The sequence below is a fragment of the Apus apus genome, chromosome 2 (genome assembly GCF_020740795.1).
Source record: "Apus apus isolate bApuApu2 chromosome 2, bApuApu2.pri.cur, whole genome shotgun sequence".
Classification (NCBI taxonomy): Eukaryota; Metazoa; Chordata; class Aves; order Apodiformes; family Apodidae; genus Apus; species Apus apus.
In genome coordinates, this window is record NC_067283.1 from 124302604 (window position 1) to 124323426 (window position 20823).

The following is a 20823-nucleotide window of genomic DNA, read 5'->3' on the forward strand; positions in this document are numbered from 1 at the left end:
AAAAACTGGTTAAGTGGTACTAGCTGATGTGAACAACATCAAAAGTGGAACATGTTTCCACTTACACTGGTATGGTACAGCTGAATTTAGCAATCCAGAGCTGTAACTGCAACCCCACAGCATGTTTTAAGCTCTTGCTCATAGTCCAAGGGGCAGAGGCTACACAAGCTGTTTCCCTCAGAAGCAGGAGGCTGGTTATTGCCCAGCAGGTTGATCTGTTATCATTCTCATTTATCAAAAGCGTGTCTAAAAATTTGCTGTGGCTTCTGCCTTTTGGGCAGCCCCACATTCAGTACCCACCTTCCCTCTCTGTTGTGCCCCCAGACCTGAGACCTTTGGTAGGATTTTGCTGGAGTATAAGATTTAGTCCTTAGCAAGAGAGCTGGCATCCTTTCAGGCTTCACCATGCTCTGATGCCACTGTATGGTGAGAGACAGCTGACAGTGTACAAATGCTTCCTGCCTTCAGACAGGTACCCTCTTTATGACGTTAGGATGCCACAGCCTCTTGTTGTCCTCAGCCCCCAGCCAGCAGTTCCTTAGTGAGTTCAAGCACTTCTGCCTAATGAACAGGCTGGTGTTGAAGTTGCACATTGCTTCCAAATGCCTGAAAAAAAAAAAAAAGAAACAAAAAGAAAAGAAAATTCAGAACTAACCAACCCTCTTTCAGGCTGCTAAATACCAAGCATGAAAATTAGCAGAAGTGAAACTTTTAATCTCACTTTACACATAAAGATGTTTTTCAAATTGGATATCTGCAAACTAAAAACCCACACCCAAGTATGCAGAAACTCCATTTAAAACTTGGTTTCAGTATAGTTATTTTGGCAATCTAAAGCAACATCATCAAGAGTCAATAAGAATGTAGGAAGTAGAACTGCATCATGGCTGGAGACAGGAAGCAACAGCAAAGCATCCTTGCTTGTGTTCAGTCCACAGGCCATTCCAGGAGCAGTCTGTGATATACTATCACAGCAGCTCCTCCTTATGTCCAAACCAAAGAATTATAGTTGCAATCAGTTTCATCTTAATCCAAGATATCAGTGAAAAGGCAGCCAGAGAGCCTGATAACCAATACCTACTTTTCTTCTGTTTTTCTCATTTCAAATAATATTGTTGGTCTATGGAACAGTCTTACTGTGTACCCATTTCACAGTGTCCAGCAACCACCAGGTGAAGCCTCAAAACAGTGTTTATTGACAATGCATTCTGAGATTTTTGCTGGCCTGACTTATTTGGGGTGTTAGAAGAAATGTGTTTGGTTTTTTTATTAAGGCAAATAGCACATGCTGGAGAGAATAACAGCTCCTGGAAATCAAAGACATGAATGTGCTCTATTTTTCACAGGCACACATTTTTATGTCTTATAGATGTTTCAAAAATTTACGGTATATGTAAAGGTAGAAATAGAATGTCTGTATCTAAATATGGACATTTACAAATAAACATATATATTCAGTAGCTTGCATTGCAGACTTATAGTGTAGGTGTTCAGCTGAAGGGTTATGATTACACATGCCAGCAGATAGGATTGCAAGGCAGAAAGCAGGAGCCACAACTTTATAAAGCAAAGACCTTTCAAAGACTTCAAGCTCTGTACTGTGCACGACCAAAGGTTTCCACTTACTGCGGTGCTGGTGGGGCATAGAAGAGAGACAGGTTCTTGTAAAGTGAAAGATCAGGCAAACAGTTTACCCCACAATTGCCACAAAGCCATAGGGTGAAGGGCACAAAGCTTTGCTCTGCGTGTCTTGTTGCTGGAACAGAGCTGTTACAAGGCTTTCTTTTTTTTCCTGTTGTTTTCTGAAGTTGACAATAGCCACCATTTAACATTACTCCTTTCAGACTCTCCTGAGCACATACTCAGGGCTATACAGCAAAGAGGAGCTTAATTAGGACAAGGTCAATTGCTTATACCTGGTAAAGACTAATCAGAATTTTTCCCTTTTCTTCAGTTTTTTTTGGTCAGCAAACTTTGATCTCTTTTTTACTTCATTTCCTGGCTCCACGCAGAGTTTGAATGGTGTGAATGCTGTGAAGTAAATAATTCACTAGGTATTTCTTGCTTAAAATATTCAGCAAGACCTACAGGTCCTGAGATACCTGTATTTTACCTGGAGTTCCAGTGAACTTTGCAGAGCCCCCTCCCCTGCAAACTGAAATAAATCAAGGAAGGCTTTACATGTAGCATACTTATCTGAAACTAATATATAATCCCTTCATAAATATCTCTTTTTCTCTGCCTCATTACTGTTGTTTTTAAGCGGCTGTCAGGACTTGCTGCAGACGGGAAAAAAGCTTTTCTTCACCCCCTCACCCTCTGTCGCCAAAGATGTAATTATCAGAAGAAGCAGTTCCTGTAACACGTGTTTTCCAATAAGAGAACACACTTCTTGAGCTGTGTTATTACAGTTTCATTTGATGCATAATTTCAAACAAGAGAAGTCCTGCTGACAGCAATAACATATACATTTGCTAGCTGAAACAGTAACATCATTTGAGATAGACACACAAAGAAAATTCCACATAATTCAGGTATTACGAGGGCAGATCTTGTTTCCAGGGATGCACTGGAAGGCAGAAGCAATCCCTCAGTCACCAGTTAGCTTAGCTGGGACAAAGGATGCGTATTCGTCTTGAGCAAATACACTACATGATGCCTGCAGCAAGGAGTTGGACTTGGTGATGCAGGAGATGCATCCTGATGGGTGCTTGGAGGCATCGCAAGAGAATTCTAGCAGCTTTGATCCCTTGTGCACAATTTTTTTCTTGGCAGAATATGCTAGTAATTGCCTCCAAAGTGTCGGTGTAGCACATTATGCTGAGTGACTTCAGCCGCTTCCTTCTGCCCGTGTTCCTGCCAGCACGGGGAGCTCAGGGGCAGCAGATGGGGATAGTGACATTTCTAACGGGAAGAGCTGGGGAGGGAGGGAAGGGAGGGCAGCTCCCGCCTGCAGAGCTCAGGGCAGAGAGGACAGGAGAAAGGAAATTTGGAATCTCTCCTTGCTGGCCTTAGAGATGGCTGCACTTTGGAAATCCTGGAAAACAGTCACTGTGCATGTGTACTTGTGAATCCTGGGCAAAGGGGCCTTGCTGCATGGCTGCAGCATATGGGTATGTCCATAAATTCTTTTCTTCAAGACACATGCTGCTCCTAGGAAAGAGCTACCTTACATAAGTGTATAAAATAAATAGGTATTTAATCTATATACATATATACACTTATATGTATTTCGCCAGATAATTTATGACAGCTTCCCAAAGCTTCTGTCTGCAAAAAAACACATTGTTTTGTTTCCCTAAAGCTTCAGCCTAAACAGCTGTCTTAGCTACAGGTGTCATGTTTTTACATTTAAAATTTCTTACTAATATAATTTCTTACTGACATAACTAAAAAATCAAAACCTTTGATAGCAAACCTGGCTCTCTGCTCACAGGAGGGAACTATCACTCACTCTGAGCATCTAGGTCCCACCCACCTGTTTTCCTCCCCTGTACAAAATCTCCAAGTACTACTACAGAGTAGCTATTTTTTTCTTAAAATTGTGACTTTTGCTAACAGGGCACATCCACTGTGGATTTTGTTCTCCAAGAGGTGTGACATCTGTCCTGAAGAAGTACCTCCATACTGATTTTTTGGAGTTGGATTAATTCTTATACGTTCTGTTCAGCCAGATTCAGTTTAGGCTTTTCATTGTTAGCACATTTTTTGCATTTTTAATATAGTAGTGCAGTTTGACAATTTCAGTCATACAAATTATAAAAAAACCACCACAACAACACAACAAAACACATACCTACAATAACTAAAAATAAATACAGAAGAGCAAAATTTTGGCATTAGTCCTCTGAAAGGAATATAATTGAAAGAATCTGCCCTTTGCTTATGAGATGCATAAGGGAAGAAATAATCAAACAAAACATAATGCATATGAGAGTAAGCTGTTGTTTACTTTGATCCTAATTTAATTTGACCCTGTTTTAGAATGACTTGACTGTATTTCACATCTGAATATCAGCTGAACAGTCTGGAAGTTATCTTTTCTAATCATACACTAATTACAAAAAGACTGAAGCAATCTGCCCCATGTTTGTCGACATTGCATGTAGTGGAATTTTCCTGATACTTTTAAAGCATTAAAGATTCTTTAATAACATGGATATAACACAGATAGAACAATTAACATCCACATATGGCTGTCAGAAAATTAGACTGTCAGCAGCAATACGCCTTTCTGATTCCCCAAGCTCCTTCCAGTGACTCAAAATACTAGATGTACAATTTCTCTAAACTGTAAATGTTTTGGTGATTTTAATTTTCTAATTATGGAGGAAAGTAGTGCCTAAAAAAAAAAATAATCAAAAGTAATTGCTTTTCTAGGACAATCCAAAATATTAAAATAAAGGTATTCTCAGAGGAATAGTAAGGGGGGAAAAAAAGTGGTTGTGTGAAATAAATTATCTTTAAGTTTCCTTCCAACCCAAACCATCCTATGATTCTATGAATGTTGTGAATTTATTTAGACCAAATGAATCAAAACTTAGTGGGCTTCAACTCCTTTACATTTGAGATGCTTCAGCAAATAATATTATTCTACTTTTTGTTTTTGACACATTGGCATTATTCAAGGGAAGACAGTTGTGCCACAAAATCGCTGTGGTTCTGCTGATAAGCAAGGAGTCAAGTTGTGATGGTCATACTTATATGAGTGTGTACTTGACACTGTGAGTTTCCCTATAGGGTAAGAATGCAGAGCCCAGTTCTAAATGACTTCATGTGCCTTCTGGAATTGATATGGGAAGGGCAACATTAAGACTTTACAAACAGTACAAAAGGAAGGAAGATGTTGGGGAGAGCAGATCAAACAAAATACTTTAATGTTGTAAATGATAATTTTCTTTTAGTACTTTTGGTTTTATAAAAAGCAAATGCTATAATAAACAGAACAAATAAACAGACCAACACACCTTCTCCTTATGCACTTTGAGGAGTATGTGGCTAGGTTAAGCAAAATTTACAATGGAATGGAACGGAACAGAACAGAAGGGAAGAGAAGAGAAGAGAAGAGAAGGGAAGGGAAGGGAAGGGAAGGGAAGGGAAGGGAAGGGAAGGGAAGGGAAGGGAAGGGAAGGGAAGGGAAGAGATATTTCAGTTGGAAGGGATCTAGAACGATCATCTAGTCCAGCTGCCTGATCACTTTAGGGCTGACCAAAAGGTAAAGTGTATTTTAGTGACATCCTGGACCTGCCGTGCCAACTTGTGATAAGCCCTACTAGAGGTGTTGAGTGTCTCCAGATTTTACTCACGCTGAAAATTGGACATACTCAGCGATACATATTTTCACATTTCTCAATCTTAGCATGGTCATAATGTGAATTATTTTATTTAAGTGTAGATGAGAAGTCTGATGAAACAAATAAACTATAAGCCCTTCCAGGCTAGTATTGTATTTTCTGCAAATCTTTTACACAAAAGTTACTTGGTTCACAATGCTGACCCTGGATTTCTCTGAGTGGGCCAGGGGAGCAACAGCAAGGAATGCCTTCTCTTGCCAGAGAGGCAGCGTCTGCAAAGTCAGCAGTCACTGTTAGTGCTGCTGGGACTGGAAGCATGGCTGCTCCCTGTTTCACTGCTGCTCCACGGACAGCTACAGCCAATCCCTGTGATAGTCCTCCCAAAGCTTTTCTCAGGGAGAAAATATAGAATAAAATGATGAATATAATTTTAGTTTTGAAAAACGTGGAAGAAAATGAAGAGGAAAGTATAGATGAGGTAAACAGTTACATAAAATATTCAGTCAAATGCAAGATGTTTGGAATATTTATAGACAAAACATTGCACTATGCCTGAGTCAGGCACTAATATTAAGTTTATTTGAAAGAGACTTTCTCCAAACATTCTGTCAATACAACAAGGATGACTAAGACACTATAATTCTGTGAGAAGAACTAAAATTCACCATAAGCTCAAGGTATTCAGCAATTACAATTATAATTATCTGGGGGTTTTAATACTTGGATTGCAGTGATACCTTATGTAATTAGCTTGTAATCAGGACTGTAGCTTCCCTGCTGTGTACTGTATAAATATTTATGAAATTAGTCAAATAATATTTTAATGGTTCTTTGAAATGTGAATCATGGCCAGATCCAAAGCACCTGCTAAGCATCTAGTCCCAGTAGAGTGACACAAAATCCCTTAATTCTGCAGTGAGTTTGACATTTCCAAAGAGGAACTCAGAACTCCTACCAAATAAGGTGACTGGTTTGGTGCAGTGCGAGACAGCTTTCTGCTGAGGATGGCAGAAAAAAATTAATTAATTCTTATTTTCCACAGCAATTTCCACTGTAATTCATATTACAAAGCATTAACAGCCTGAAAAGCATATAGCATGACACAGTGAGATGTAGTCCAAATTCAGAGATTTTGCTGGAATACCAAGCTGAAAATAGAGCCAGATGCCAAACTGTGATGGGTCTTGGCCATATCCATTGTTTGAATGTCTAAATTAATGGTGCATGGATTTGTCATCAAATACAGCCTTTTTTACAGTGGTGACGCTTTTCTAAAGGACATCCCATTGATGACAGTTCTGTGAAATGTAAGATGTAGGCAAACTGAATTACCTTATTTTCCATCACAACAAAGTATGTGGCTATGTTAAAAAGATCCTAACACAAGCAGAACAATTTATGCAGTCCCTAGACCAAACTGTTGACTCTTTCAGTGACTGTTTTCTTTATTTTTAATCTCAATCTGGAGGTTAAGAGACTAATCTAAGAGAAGAGCAATATATATTTAGGTTCATTGCCCTAATGTTTGTTTCCTTAGTTCAGTGTCTTGAAATAAGTTGTCACCTGGGGACATGACAAAGTTTGAGCCTACATTAGTCAAATTGACAGATGATGAAAAACTGGAAACAATTACAGAATACTTTGTAGGACAGAGTAGACTACAGTAAACCTCGATAATAGGTTAGATAGGAAGAGATTCTTTAGTATGAGGATGGTGAGACACTGGAACAGGTTGTCCAGGGAAGTTGTGGATGCCCCCTCCCTGGAAGTGTTCAAAGGCAGGTTGGATGGGGCTTTGAGCAACCAGGTCTAGTGGGAGGTCTCCCTGCCCATGGCAGGGGGTTGGGACTAGATGATCTTTAAAGTCCCTTCCAGCCCAAACTATTCTATGATTCTGTGATTTTGAATGTTCGCTGTAAGCAGGTGGACACCTTTTGGTCTGCTGTCTCTTGGTGGGACTGGATGGTTTTCTAGTTTCCCAGACATCCTTCACAAGAACCACTGCAGACTTGTGGACCAAACACCCTGCAACTTCTCTGCAGGGTTGTGAGCCTTCACCATGATACAGGTCTGAGGCAGTCTGGTCTTATGTTGATGTGGATGGAAGCAAACTGCACAATATTGCTGACATGCTTCATATTGTTTTTACTGAATTAATTTCTGTTGGGAAAAAAAAGCAAAAAAAAAAGCAAAAAAAAAAAGCAATAGTTGACTATTTAAATGGATGATATAAATACTAAAATGTTCAAGAAAGAAATAGAATATACTCTGCTTAGGCTTTAAATTCTTACAACTTTTCCAAAGTTGGTATCAAGCACAGAAAAAAAGGAGGAGGTTGCCTGCAAGTTAGGGCCTCACTTTGTAAACTCAACAACTGCTTTCTGAATTACAGTGCTAGGAGAGCTTATCCTTGCTGATGACTGACAGGCTATTATCTTGCTGAATAAAAAATGAGCAATCAAATGTGAAAGGAAGCTCTGTACCTGGAATCAAATTCTACACATCCTTAAGCATGACACAAACTTGTTCAACTCAATGAAGCCATTTCTTAGAAAGGTTTTTACGGCTTGGCCCTTGGTAAGTGCCTACACATAATATGCACTTGTCACGATGCTCCTGAATGACTCTAAAGACTAGTAACGTGGTTGAAAGCCTTTCACCCGTAGACTGTCAGTTAGAATCTGTCAAACAACCAGAAGTCCCTGCTGCAAGAAATGTTATGCAAAAAATTTCAAGCAATGCTAGGATTTATATACTCAAATCAGAAAGGGTTGTCACTCATTTTTAATGTGCCCCTTTCTGCTACAGCCTTACCATTCAGTCTTTAATAACCTAAACAGGTATCACCTCCTGATGTAGTACAGGCGTTTTTCACAAGTCTGCCGATGTCTTTGCTTTGATGAACAGAAATCTTTATTCAGTTTCTGAAAGCCCTGTAAGTTTATCGTGATCTAAGTGAAGGAGCATGCAAATAAGCACACGTTTGAGTGGCACTGCACATCATGGTCACTGTCACGATCAAAGTTTAGTTGTACTGATAATGTCTTTCCTGAAAACTAATTGAGTTAAAATACCAAGGCTGAAAGGAGGAATACCTGCTTAAAGTATAGGTATATGGGTCCCTTCTATAATCAAGAATATTACTGATTGCTAGGTATAGATTAAATTGCTTTTGCTTCCTGGGGTATTGTTTGCTTTCATCAAATGAAATGCAAGAGATTTAAATGCTCCCTTAGACTTTCTGTAGGAAAATCTGATTCCTTTCAGCTTTACACGAGAACAGTAATCTCTCCTAAAGACAGGTTCTGTTACCTTGATTTCTCCAAGAAATTTATCCATTGAAGATCTCCTTTTTCATACAGATCCCTCCATGTATTAGCAAATTTTGCCATCCCCCCTTACTGCAAGACCTACTGTGTACAAGTCTCACATGACAAGAGGGGTTTTGGGCAGTCAGGTGACTCAGGGACACTCAACCCCATGCATGGGGTTTGGAGGAGATTTTGTTGCAGGAATTCTTACAGGCTGAATCAGCACCTTTCTACACTCCCCATGAAAAGAAAACTAAATGGAGGTGGTAATTCCTGTAGCAGTCATTTGTGTTTCTTCTACCGCAGCAGAATTTTTCTCTGTATGGTTGTGTAGCACAACTGTCTGCAATTCCTTGGGTATAGTTTGAGAAAAAAATGGGTTGAGAGCCCTAAAAACTGCTCTGAAGTTTGGAGTAGACAGAGCCTGTAAGTCTTTGTAACATTATAATTTCCTGGCATTCTGATTTCTGGTCAGCATTGAAGTGGATTCTCTATCAGGTCAAGTTCTTTAGAAGCTGTTGGGCTGGAGGCAAAACTCAGATTTAATCAGAGAACTGAAATTAAGATAACTATTTCCTTGCTTAAAATGAGATGTTAATTATCTTACTAATTGAAAACAGACTAATTAACTCAGAGAATGATTGTCATCACACAAGTAGAGCTGTAAGAAAAAGCAGCAGCAGTGATGCTGAGCCACTGAGGAAGCAGGCAGCAGAGTGCCGGTGAGGATCCGTTGTTCACAGAAGAGCACCGGGTTTGTATGCTAATTGTGACAAAAACTGCTTGTGATGGCTCAAGCACCTCCACAGCTTGGTGCTGAGCCTTCTGGGGAGCTGACTAACCTGGCTGTAAACATGGGGAGTGTCCTACCCCAGAGGTCAGAGACCTCTTGTGCTTCATGCCCTACTGGCATGCTGGAGGTGCACCTGAGCTGCTTCTGTGGGTCCCAGCTTGTGTTTGGGCTCATTAACACCTCTCTCCTTCTCCCCTACTCCCTGTTTGCACTGAAGAAGGAACAGGAGGAGGCTGTGTCATCTGTTGGTATGGAAATGGAGAGTCATCTGGATCTAGCAACAACTGTGAGCACCTCTGCCCATAATTCAGCATCAGCCTGAACGTAAGGCTAGGAAATACTATTATTCATTGGAAGGGAGGTGAACAACTTCTGTTGCCTTGGAGCTATTGTTTCTCTCTCTAGCAGGGCTGCTTTGAATATTAAGGAAACTAATAGTGATCCAAATGAAGAACTGCAATTAACATTATGTACCAGCCTAGTCTGCGTATGCTGTGAGAAACCAAGAGATAACAGAAAATGATCCAAAGCCTGTCTTGCAAAAATGAATGACTTCATTATGCTTGGTGGTATGGTGGCTGTTGCAATAAAGGTCTTTTATAGTGCAAAACAACTCCTGTGTTAGCATTTGGCATAAAGCTACTGTTCTGGTGAAAAGAGAAAACATGCCTTATTTAATTTTAATTAATAATTTAATTTAAGAGGAAGCACATTTTCTTTATATTTTTGTGTGTTGTATTTAATTGTTATTGCTGTTGATGTTGCCTTGAACACCACTATCTATATATCCTGCAATAGAATATCTACGGATATTATTTTTAGATGCAGCTTTGCCATTCTTTTTTACAGGCCTAGTATTACTTTAAAATATTTTTTTCTCCTTCCTCTGCTATCTTCAGTTACCACTCCCATACCAGTCACATGCCCTTATGCATTAGTTCAGTTTTTCTTCTCAAGACAAGCTCTAGCTATTAAATTTAAATCTTATTTGAATTTTATTTGAAACTTATAATCTCAATTTATTCTGCATAAAGCTTTTGCATATGATGGATACAGCTGATAGTTATTTTCATCAGCATATGCTAGAAATGTTTAGTCGTAATGAAAACCAGAAATAAAGATAATAGCTGATTAAAGAAACAATGCTTGTGTATGAGTGTATATATAACTATATGTAGAAGCTTTAGCAGTAAAGAGGCTGGAGGTTCTTCCTTCACTCCCCCCATTTGGGTCAGAGCTGCAACTACCCTTACAGCATGAGTTTGTTGAGTCTGTTAGACTGGCAGCCATTTTTGTGCTCAAGACCCTCATTAGATATTTCCACTTCCCTTCTGCACAGATGTGGATCTCATCCATAAAGATCAAAGGTCACCTGAATCTTCTCTGAATTTCATAAAGAGCAGACACATAAAAAAATCCCAGACACTTCTGACCTGGGGAAAACTGGCATGAGTTTTTCTCCTTGCAAGCTGTTCCTTCTGTTAAGAGGTGTTAAGCAGCTGCAGCTTAGAGCATAACAACATTTAGAGTGCTGAAAAATCCGGTGATAATATGAAGCCAGTTCATATGAATACACATGTTAGAGGTTCTCAGAAATTACTTCTGCCAAATTCTGGTTTTATTGATCTTGGTCTGTATGAAACTGAACAAAGTCCACATTTTTCTATAGTTTTACAACTACTGGAAAAATTCCACGTGGTGAAAGTGATACAGACCCATTAACTTTATGTTTAGAGCCAGAAAGTCTCTGCAACGGTTCTGGAGAGGCCTTTTGACACAATACAGTTTGGACAGGTTTTTTTTCAGTAGTAAAAGTTAATCTAAACTTATGCTTCTGCAGAAAGTATTCCAATAGTCCTAGAGCAATAGGACTCTCTGTTTCCTAAAATACTCACCTGCTTGCTAACGGGCCATGGAACTGCTGATGAGCAGGTATGGGACCTCAAGGTTAATCCTATTAGAGCTGTAGAATATCTGTATGTTCCATGCAATGAGAAGGAAACATCCTCAGATTTCTCACTCAAGTGCCAAGAAGAGCTAAATGTTTATTCAAAGAATCTGGAAAAAGAAGATCCATGTTAGTCAAACAGCAATTTTCCAAAGGTGATGTCTTTAATCTTGGGTTGCTAACTTTCTGCTGCCACTGGTGTCAGTTGTGACAGAGTGGTCCTTCAGATTTGCTGCTAAGGGCACCTTGCACTGCTGCAGGAATTTGGCTGCCAAGCAGAAGCCTACTTTAAAACATGGCAGGAGAATGGAGGGCAGTGCTCCTGCTGGAGCTGAAGTGTCCATATATACGAAATTCTTCTAAGTCTCCAGTCATGTTGATCTGAAAGGAGTTCAACTGGAAAGCTGGCAACATACAACAGCTGTGCAAAGAGAGCTGCAGAGCATGGAGATCCCAATTTCTTTTTCTGCATGGCTGAGCTGGAGAGTCACTGATCTCAAGCACATTTGGCAGACCAGAAAGCTGTGCCTGGGAGAGCACTCTGACCACGCTGGACCTGGCACAGAACCTAAACTCTGCCTCTGACTAGCTGGATAAAAGCATATGTGGTTGAGTTCATAACAACAGGCTAACAAGTTACCCAACAGGACTGGATATTAATTTAAATGCAGAGACTTCAGTGCCTTGTTATCCTCCTGGACTTTTGTATGATTCCTTCTCTAAAGGAATTTCTGAATAGCTTATTTTAGCTGAGGCTTTACAACTCCATGGGTCAGTGTTAAAACTGAATGCAGTGTTTATTCAGACGTGTGCCAAGAAATGAAGAATTACAGGCTTGTGGGTTGCATGTGGCTTCAAATTTGGGTAGACTGTTCAGCAAATAGGAAATCCTTACTCTACAAAACGTAAAGCAGTCTTTTTACTGGGTTCAGAAAATACTGTACAGCAGTGTTAGTGACAAAAAGTCAAGTGTTTAAGGAGGAATTGTTTATGCTAGCAAAATATAACAAAGAGATAAAGTAGTTTATTACACTTACCAGGTTAGCACTTCATTTACAGAACACTGCCCTACTTATTTAATAGCCAGCAGTGATGAGACTTGATTTCATATCTTACTTATGTGTTCTGCCTTTTTATGGCTACTCCATGGAATGTGAATAAAAGTCTAACCTGAAGAAAGGGTTCCACACAGCAGTATCGTGTCATCACTTAGGGATAGAAGGATGCACTTATGTCTACACACACATGAAAGAAGGAAATGCTTTGACTTAAGTGGAATATTTGATGACTGATGAAAACTTAACTGTCATGGTTTCAGCCAGTAACCAAGTGACAGATTCCCTTTGTTATTCCCCCACTATCATTCCAGGGCAAGATAAAAAGTGAAATAAGAGAGAGAGACTTTAAGGTTGAAAAAAATCCTAAAATATGTTTAATGAAGTAGATGACGGTGAATTACAAATATATACAAATATGTAAATCTGGAACCCATGCTCCTCACTTGGTAATTACTCCCCTGACCAGAACAGTCCCAAACTGGACTCAGCAGCAGACAGGGGCACCTAAGCCCAGAGTCCTGGTGACAGTCCACAAAAGTTTTGAGGCAGCCACACCAGTCCTGCTCAGGAAGGCAGGGAAGACAACCTGTCTTAGTGAACAATGTTCTTCCCCAGCAAGAATCATAGAATCATAGAATCATAGAATCATAGGGGTTGGAAGGGACCTCGAAAGATCATCTAGTTCAACCCCCCCTGCCAGAGCAGGGTCACCTAGAGTACATCACATGGGAACGCATCCAGGCGGGTTTTGAATGTCTCCAGTGAAGGAGACTCCACAACCTCCCTGGGCAGCCTGTTCCAGTGCTCTGTCACTCTTACAGTAAAAAAATTTTTTTGGATATTCACCTTGAACCTCCTATGCTCCAATTTACACCCATTACCCCTTGTCCTATCACTGGTCATCACTGAGAAGAGCCTAACTCCATCTCCCTGACACTCACCCCTTACATATTTGTAAACATTGATGAGGTCACCCCTCAGCCTCCTCTTCTCCAAGCTAAAGAGACCCAGCTCCCTCAACCTTTCCTCATAAGGGAGATGTTCCACTCCCTTAATCATCTTAGTAGCTCTGTGCTGGACTCTTTCAAGCAGTTCCCTGTCCTTGAACTGAGGGGCCCAGAACTGGACACAATACTCCAGATGCGGCCTCACCAATGCAGAATAGAGGGGGAGGAGAACCTCTCTTGACCAACTAACCACACCCTTTCTAATGCACCCCAGGATGTCATTGGCCTTCTTGGCCACAAGGGCACATTGCTGGCTCATGGTCATCCTCCTGTCTACCAGGACCCCCAGGTCTCTTTCACCTACACTACTCTCCAGCAGGTCAGCCCCCAACCTATACTGGGACATCGTGTTGTTCTTCCCCAAATGCAAAACTCTACACTTGCCCTTGTTGAATTTCATCATGTTTCTCCCCGCCCAACTCTCCAGCCTGTCTAAGTCTCTCTGAATGGCAGCACAGCCTTCTGGTGTGTCAGCCACTCCTCCCAGCTTGGTGTCATCAGCAAGAAAACAAAATAAAGAAATCAAGAAGAGCAGCACAGGGAGTAATGAAAAAACACGCCCCAGCCAGAGGACAGCTTTCTGAGGAGCCATTTTATTTGGAACACCATGGGCAGGAACACTGTGATTTGTCTATGTGGGTCACCTGAACCACCCTCTCCTCCCCACAGGTACAGCTGTTCCCCCCACTGTGACTGCCACAGCCACAGCCTGGCAGCTGCTGGGGGAGGTCCCAGGCAGTCTCAGATCTGTAATAGCCATAGGCAATTTTTATCCTGGTCCTCTCAAACCAGGACATTAATGAAAAAGAGGTATATAGTGAAATCTACGGCCTTAGAGGGAACTTGAATGTGGATTTCCTTGCCCAGACATTACCTGCTAGAGTAGCTTTGCAGCTGATTCTGGAGATGTTAAGCTACATCTGTAGGAAGAGTGATTGGTGCTTCTAAGGACTTTACTTGCCATGAAGTAGTTCAGTTAAGTGATCACCTGTGTATTTTTTAATTAAATAAAGGATTATACGGTCAAAATCAACAGCAACCACACCTTAGAGAAGAAAAAGTCCTCTGGGGTACTTGGCAAGTAGATTGTATCAGAGCCATGGCCAGTATACTTCTATTGGGTGGAAATTCATTATGACTGGTGTTGGAATTGTGAGTAGTTTGGGTGATGTTTACCCTACACAGACCACATCCAGATTGGATTTAATCCTGTGGCAGGATTAAACCCAATATTTTGCTATGCAGCCAATGCCACAGGAGACAGAGTCAGATAATGGGTGACATTTTAAAGGTAAAATACTACAGGAATGGTGTCTCAAGCATAGAGTTCAGTGGACTCTCCACTTACTCTGTTGACCTCAGAGTAATGGTATAGTATAAAAATGCAAGGGGTTGCTTAAATAGGAACTCAAATGGTGAAACAGTGATGCTGACTGTGGAAGAAACGTATGGCAGGATCTGCAAGCACAGAAACCCCAGCAGGCTCTTGCTGATAGTCCACTATACAAAGGTTTTGAAGACTCTCCTGTGCTGAACCAAGAGCAGCAGGATGCTTTGAACAACTCAGTGTGATATCCAGGAAATCATGTGAGAATTCAACACTCGTCGCTTGGAAGACTCTGGGTACTTTACAACACTTTTAAGGGAAAGGAATACAGGAAACTGTAGATGCTGTGGGAGTGAAATTAATAATTGCTTTGCCTTGGATGTGATCCAAGACCTAAGCCTTCCTTCTCCCTCCCTAGGAACTGCTGGCCTCCTGGATGAATAAGCAAAAGCCATTGTTCAACCTGCATACTACAGAAAGTGTCCATCTCGAAAGCACATGCAAGCCTTGTTTGAACTTTGTTATGGAATGACTGGAGTAAAATCGTTCCTTTCTGAGAGTGCTGGTGCAATGTAATGTCATTAGAGACTTGTGAACAACTTTACAGAGACCATAAAGCTAACCTTGTGTTGATGCTGCTGAAATACTGCCCTACACCTGGACCCAACTGGTCCCCAAAGACTAATATGGGACATAGTGTACTCTCAAATTGGGGAACTAGGAATTTAATCACCAAATATGAAAAGGCTATTATTTGTCAAAAACAGGTGACCACTGCTGTCAAATGTGATACTGGCCAGATTGTCAGAATTGTGACAGAAATAGCATAAACTGCTGGACGTGATTGGTATGACGTTTTTATGAGATATGGGCCATCTGCAAATAGCATATTGCATCTTATGTTACATCCAATAATAATTGTATTGTTGTGATGTATTTTATTAGTTTTGCTGTTAATATATTTTTATATCCATGTTTATCACGTATCTCCCCATGTTGAATGCATGCATCACCAGTTGCTACCTGATCTGGGCTTAAATGAGTGGCCAAATCCTCCCCCTGCCCTCACCCCTGGCAAGGTAAGAGGAGTAGCAGCACTTCCACTCGTGGTGATATGGGTTTGCTGGGTTTGGTCTATACTGAGGGACAAGTGTGACTGTCCACTCAGCTCCAGTGTTGGCCCAACACACGGCTTATGCCACGGCCTGGCATGTGCTGGAGCAGCCCTCAGGGCACAGCAGGAGCAGCGTGCAGGCAGGACACAGTGGGCAGAAAAGATGAGGGCCACACTGCAGCCATTGACAACCAAAGTTTGCTGTCCCTGCAGCTCCCATCTCCTGCACAGGAACCATGTGTTTGTGTCTTCAGAATCCACTAACCAATGGAAATGTATAGACCAGCCTCCCAAGCTGGGAGGTAGAAACACACCACCTTACCCCAAAAGCCTCTGGGATGGTTCTGTGAGCAGCCAGACCACTGAGGCTCCCATGGTCCTCGGTGTGGCACAGAGGACCACACCATGAGGACAAAGGGTGAGCATGCTCACCATCAGCTGGTGGCTGCTTTGCCCCTAGGTGTGAAAGTTGGAAAGGTTATGACTTAGAAAATTTTTTAATTAATGAAGTGATAAATTAGAGAATTCACATGTTACTCTAGTCTGCACAAAGATCATTGAGCCCACATTTTATTTTTTTTAACTTAAAAAAGTCTTGAAATAAAATTTATTTTTCTGAGGATTTTTTCCTGTAATTTTAGAGATCCAAACGAACTGTGACATTTAGACATGCAGCAGGGATAAAAAACAGGCAGAGGAAGTGAAACTGGTGAATTCCTTCCTTCGATTGATGTGTCTCTCTGATTACTAAAGTTTATTCAGTTTAGACACGAGATGGATACACTATATATAGCATATGATGCCTGTAAATCTTTGGAGATGTAGACATTTCTTAAGTAATAATACTGTTATTTTTTTAAAAAAGAGAGAGCACTCTGTTCTGGCCTTTCAGGATGAGAAAAATCTTTGCCAAATCATCTAAGCCTTTCAGATAAGAGTTAAGATCTCTCCCTTTTCTTTGTCTGACACTATTTCTGTAGGTGTTAGACGATCTGCCTCGAGACATGCCTTGATCCAGAAAGACTGAGGTGAAGTAAGGTTGTTTGCATTTGTGCTCGTGAGGGTTTACTTTAGGCACACTTATTCAAGTTCAGATGTTTAAATGTTCTCTTTCTTGTTTTAGCTTAACAGAATTATTCTTACCTGGTAAAGAGAAGATCCTAATCAACATGTGTTAGCTTCCTCTGAGGACCTCTGCTGCTGTAAGATTTTTCATTTGGTTCCTCCTTTTCTTTCCTACCGTTGTCCTTATCTAGGGAATTTTCCTCTGCCAAAGGAGACTACAAAGCTTACAGCATGCCACACATATCTTACATACTGTCCTGGGAGTCAGCTGCAGAGTCACCATTTCTGTCTGTTGTCCAGTCAATGAAAATAGATTCTCAGTCCTACAATTACAAATCACTACACAGGTCCTGGCTACCTCGCCTGACTTTGCTTGCTGTATATGAACAAAAAGGAAGATAGAAAGGGCAAGGTTTTCAAAGGAAAATCTGTGCCACTAGGTAGTTACTGAGTCAAATTAGCTAGTTCCAAATGCAGTCAGTGGATTTCAGTGGAAAACTCTCCCTCTAAAAAGAAGCTCTACAATCTTTTGGTGTTTGGCAAGAAAGCAGGCTGGCTGAAAGCTTTCTGGGAAAGCTGCCTCCCAGCTCTCTAGCAGCAAGTGTTTTCTCATTAGTAGGAGTCTTTTGCTAGAACTGACTCCACTGCAGCCTCTCAAGTACTGTCAGTCAGTGGCTTTGATTGCTGGGGTTTGTCGAAGCAAGCTGGAAATGTTTCCCTTCACCTGATGTGGCTGAGAAAATTGCCAATTACCAAAACATTACATCTTGCTGTTTAAGCCTCTTGGCTTCTGTGTGTGAGCCCAGTTGCCACCCCTAGAGAAACATGGTTTGCTTTGATGTGTCAGGATGTACATTTATGTTCCACACTCCTGGATTTGTATCAGGACTACACCAGCAACGGGTTTAAGTGTGGGTGTGGGGAGAGACTTGGGGAAAAAGTTGCAAAAGGGATTGCAAAAGGGATTAGTAGCTTTGTTACACAAGACTGGGGGTTTAATTCAAAGGCATGTTGAACCCAGCACTTCTGTTATGTCTGACACTGATATATTGCTCATAATAACATCACTGTTGAGGCTAAGTGAATGTGGAATTTATCTGCATTTAATTCTTACATTTTACTGCCTGTTCCTTTAGAAGTTCAGTAATTATTTTGCAGAGAGCCTGGTAGCAAGAACAGAAAGTGTATACTGAAAGGTTGGTCACTATATTCAGTTTAGTTATGTGTGAGTAAAAAACATATATAAGAAACAGCAATGAGTAGTCCAGTGAGAAAATGGCAATTTTAATAGCAAACAAGTACACAATGAAGTAAAAGCAATTCTGCATGGAGGTGGCAAAGGAATAGCAGCAAAACTGGCTGTGGGGAGATCTTTAAGGTCCCTCCATTCAAAGCCTTTGAGCCCTGCAATGCTGCATTGGCACTGATTGGAGAAGCTGGGGCTGGGGCACATCTATTTTGCTGACACTGCCATGGGATGGTTATCTGACAGAGCAAGCTGCTGAGGTCAGAAATCCTGGAACAGCTGAGGGAGACTTGCCAGGTTTCATCTGTCTAGGCTTTTGCTTTTCTGTTATATGGATCCACCATGTGGAACCTTGGGAAGTGGCTAATGAAGGTCGCTAAGTTGCAGTTAGCAGCCTGGCAATGGAGAATTGATGTGTGGGTACAACAGTTCTCTTTTGCTTGCAAAAAAATAATGAGGTAGTGCTCTTTGTGGTCCCAATGAGGCGTAATAAAAAGTGTGGGGAGGATCTTCTTGGACGTCTGGTTCATGTTGCTGTGAGCCATCCTTGCACATACTTCCCTGGAGGCTGTGGTGATGAGATGGTATTCAGAGCCATGGCTGTGGTTTGTCACAGCTTTCAGCCACAGTTCTTTTAGGTTTTGGGTTTTGTCCTGTTGCTAGTGTCACAAACAGTTTACACTGAGTAGCACTCACTGAGGCCAGTTGGCTGACCACAGTCTGCAAAGAACTGAGTCTGACAGGAGCTCCCAAACATATATCAACCACCAGCTCAGCACTAGAGTGCTGATTTTTCAACAAGTAACTGAGGAGAATATTTCACTGCCAGTAAAACTCCACTGATAATTGTTACACAGGGTGTGGCAGAATCTGACCCTGCATTAATATTAATGTTTTCTCTTCCCAAGAGATGGAATTATAAATAGTCCAAGAAAATGAATGTATGACTGCAAGTAGTCCATGTGCATCATGTTTTGGTACATGGTGTAGCCTTACACTGTGGTAGTCAGAGAGAAGCTCAAATCTTCACTGGTGGTTTTGCATTTTTTCAAGAGTCAGGGAGCATGTTTGGGGTGAGAAGGCAGATGGTAAAATATATGGTGGTTCAGGAAATGTTAAATATATTTTGGGGGGGGCTAAGGACATCTTGCCCCAGCATTATTCTTGAGTAAAATTCTAATAAGCATTGTTATCTGGCTTCAGTTTCTGTCAAGTCAATATAGGTTCAGTTGTGAAATATTTCACAATGTTGTCATCTGATGGATGACATTTCTTCTGTTCTGGGATGCTCTTAATACTTTTTGGGAGCTCTGTCTCGCTACTTTGTTGCTTAGAAGCACAAGTTTAATTAATTTTCCAAGAGCATTACTGGAAGGTGTATGTCACAGGCTCAGGCAGAGTTCACTGGTTATCATGCCATACAAGATATTTCTCTGGGACTTTTATATTACTTCCTATCTAAGCACCTGAAAGAGTTGGTTTGCTTGTTTTGGGTGTTTGGTTAGTTTTTTCCAAATAAGCAAATTTGAATGCTGCTATAGGGATATGACAGGCAGGGACTGAAAAAATAAAAAAATGCTGATGCAGAACTGTGCAGAAAGCAAATCTATGTCTGGTCTCTTGCAGGGCAGCTGGTATGTGCTTTGCTTCTCTATTGCTTCTTCCAGGCCCAGAGAGGCCCCAGAGAAAACAGAACGAGTTTGTTCCTCTTCAGCCTCTTAACATTGACATACCTGACGTGATTTGTCTAATGTCCATGGCACTACAGTGGAGTGAACCCAAATCACCCTTGTTGCCCCTCGACATTTTCTGCCTAGGCAAGAAGAGAGGAAGCTGTCAGCGGTCACAGTGCATTTGGTTTCTAGTCTTGCCTGGGTGACTCCGGGTCAGAAATGGGATATGTGCTCTGCTTATGAAAAGACAGCACCTAGCTGAGATTTTTTTTTTCTTCAGCCTTCCCAGGTGGGAATGTGGGCTTGGAACCTGCACTCAGTCCCTTCTTCTCCATCCAGGCAGCTTCAGAGTGGTATTTGTCACACCTCAGGGTAACAGAACGACTTGTTTATCTGCTGCAACGAACCCTGCTGAGTCTTCAGAGGAGTGGAATTACATTCTGGATGGTGACTTGGACTGCCACCATGTCACTGAACATTGGCTAATATTTCCCCTGCTTGTTGCCCTCACTTTAGTCCCCATCAGTAGTAACCATGTTGGGAGCAGTAAGACTGAAAAATCTGCAGAAGCTGCTGGCTTTTTATCAACAATGTCATCTTGCTGTCTTCAACATGACATAGTGTTGCATGTATATTAAATATTAGTCTGGGCTGATGTTGCTCTCCCAGTTGGCTCTCCTGGTAGAGCTTGGGTTCATTTTTATTGAAAGTGTGGGTGGGGGAACAAATCCTACTTCCATCCAGCAGCAAACAACTGCCATTATTCAAAACTTATCTTAGAAAAGAGATAAAACACAGTGTCTGGATTCCTCAGGGTTTTTAGTGTTTCACTTCAGGAGCTGGTGAGGAAGATGACCATATTACCATTTTAATAGAAGCTGCAACTTCTGCTGGTGCAGATCTGAGCAGGGCAGCTCAGACTGGGGGGCACGTGGGGTGAGCAGTGTCTTCAGAGGGAGGCTGCCTACCTGCAGACAAGGATGCAGG

At 41.3% G+C, this 20823-nt stretch overlaps 1 long non-coding RNA gene across 1 annotated transcript in view; it reads right to left on the reverse strand.

Annotated features, from left to right (window-relative positions):
* Window positions 1-569: 569 nt before the first annotated feature.
* LOC127381550 (uncharacterized) overlaps window positions 570-20823 on the reverse strand; it is a 61211-nt gene continuing 40957 nt past the window's right edge. The window contains exon 4 of the long non-coding RNA XR_007888745.1: window positions 570-606. This is a non-coding gene — a long non-coding RNA (uncharacterized LOC127381550). The remainder of the gene's footprint in view (window positions 607-20823) is intronic.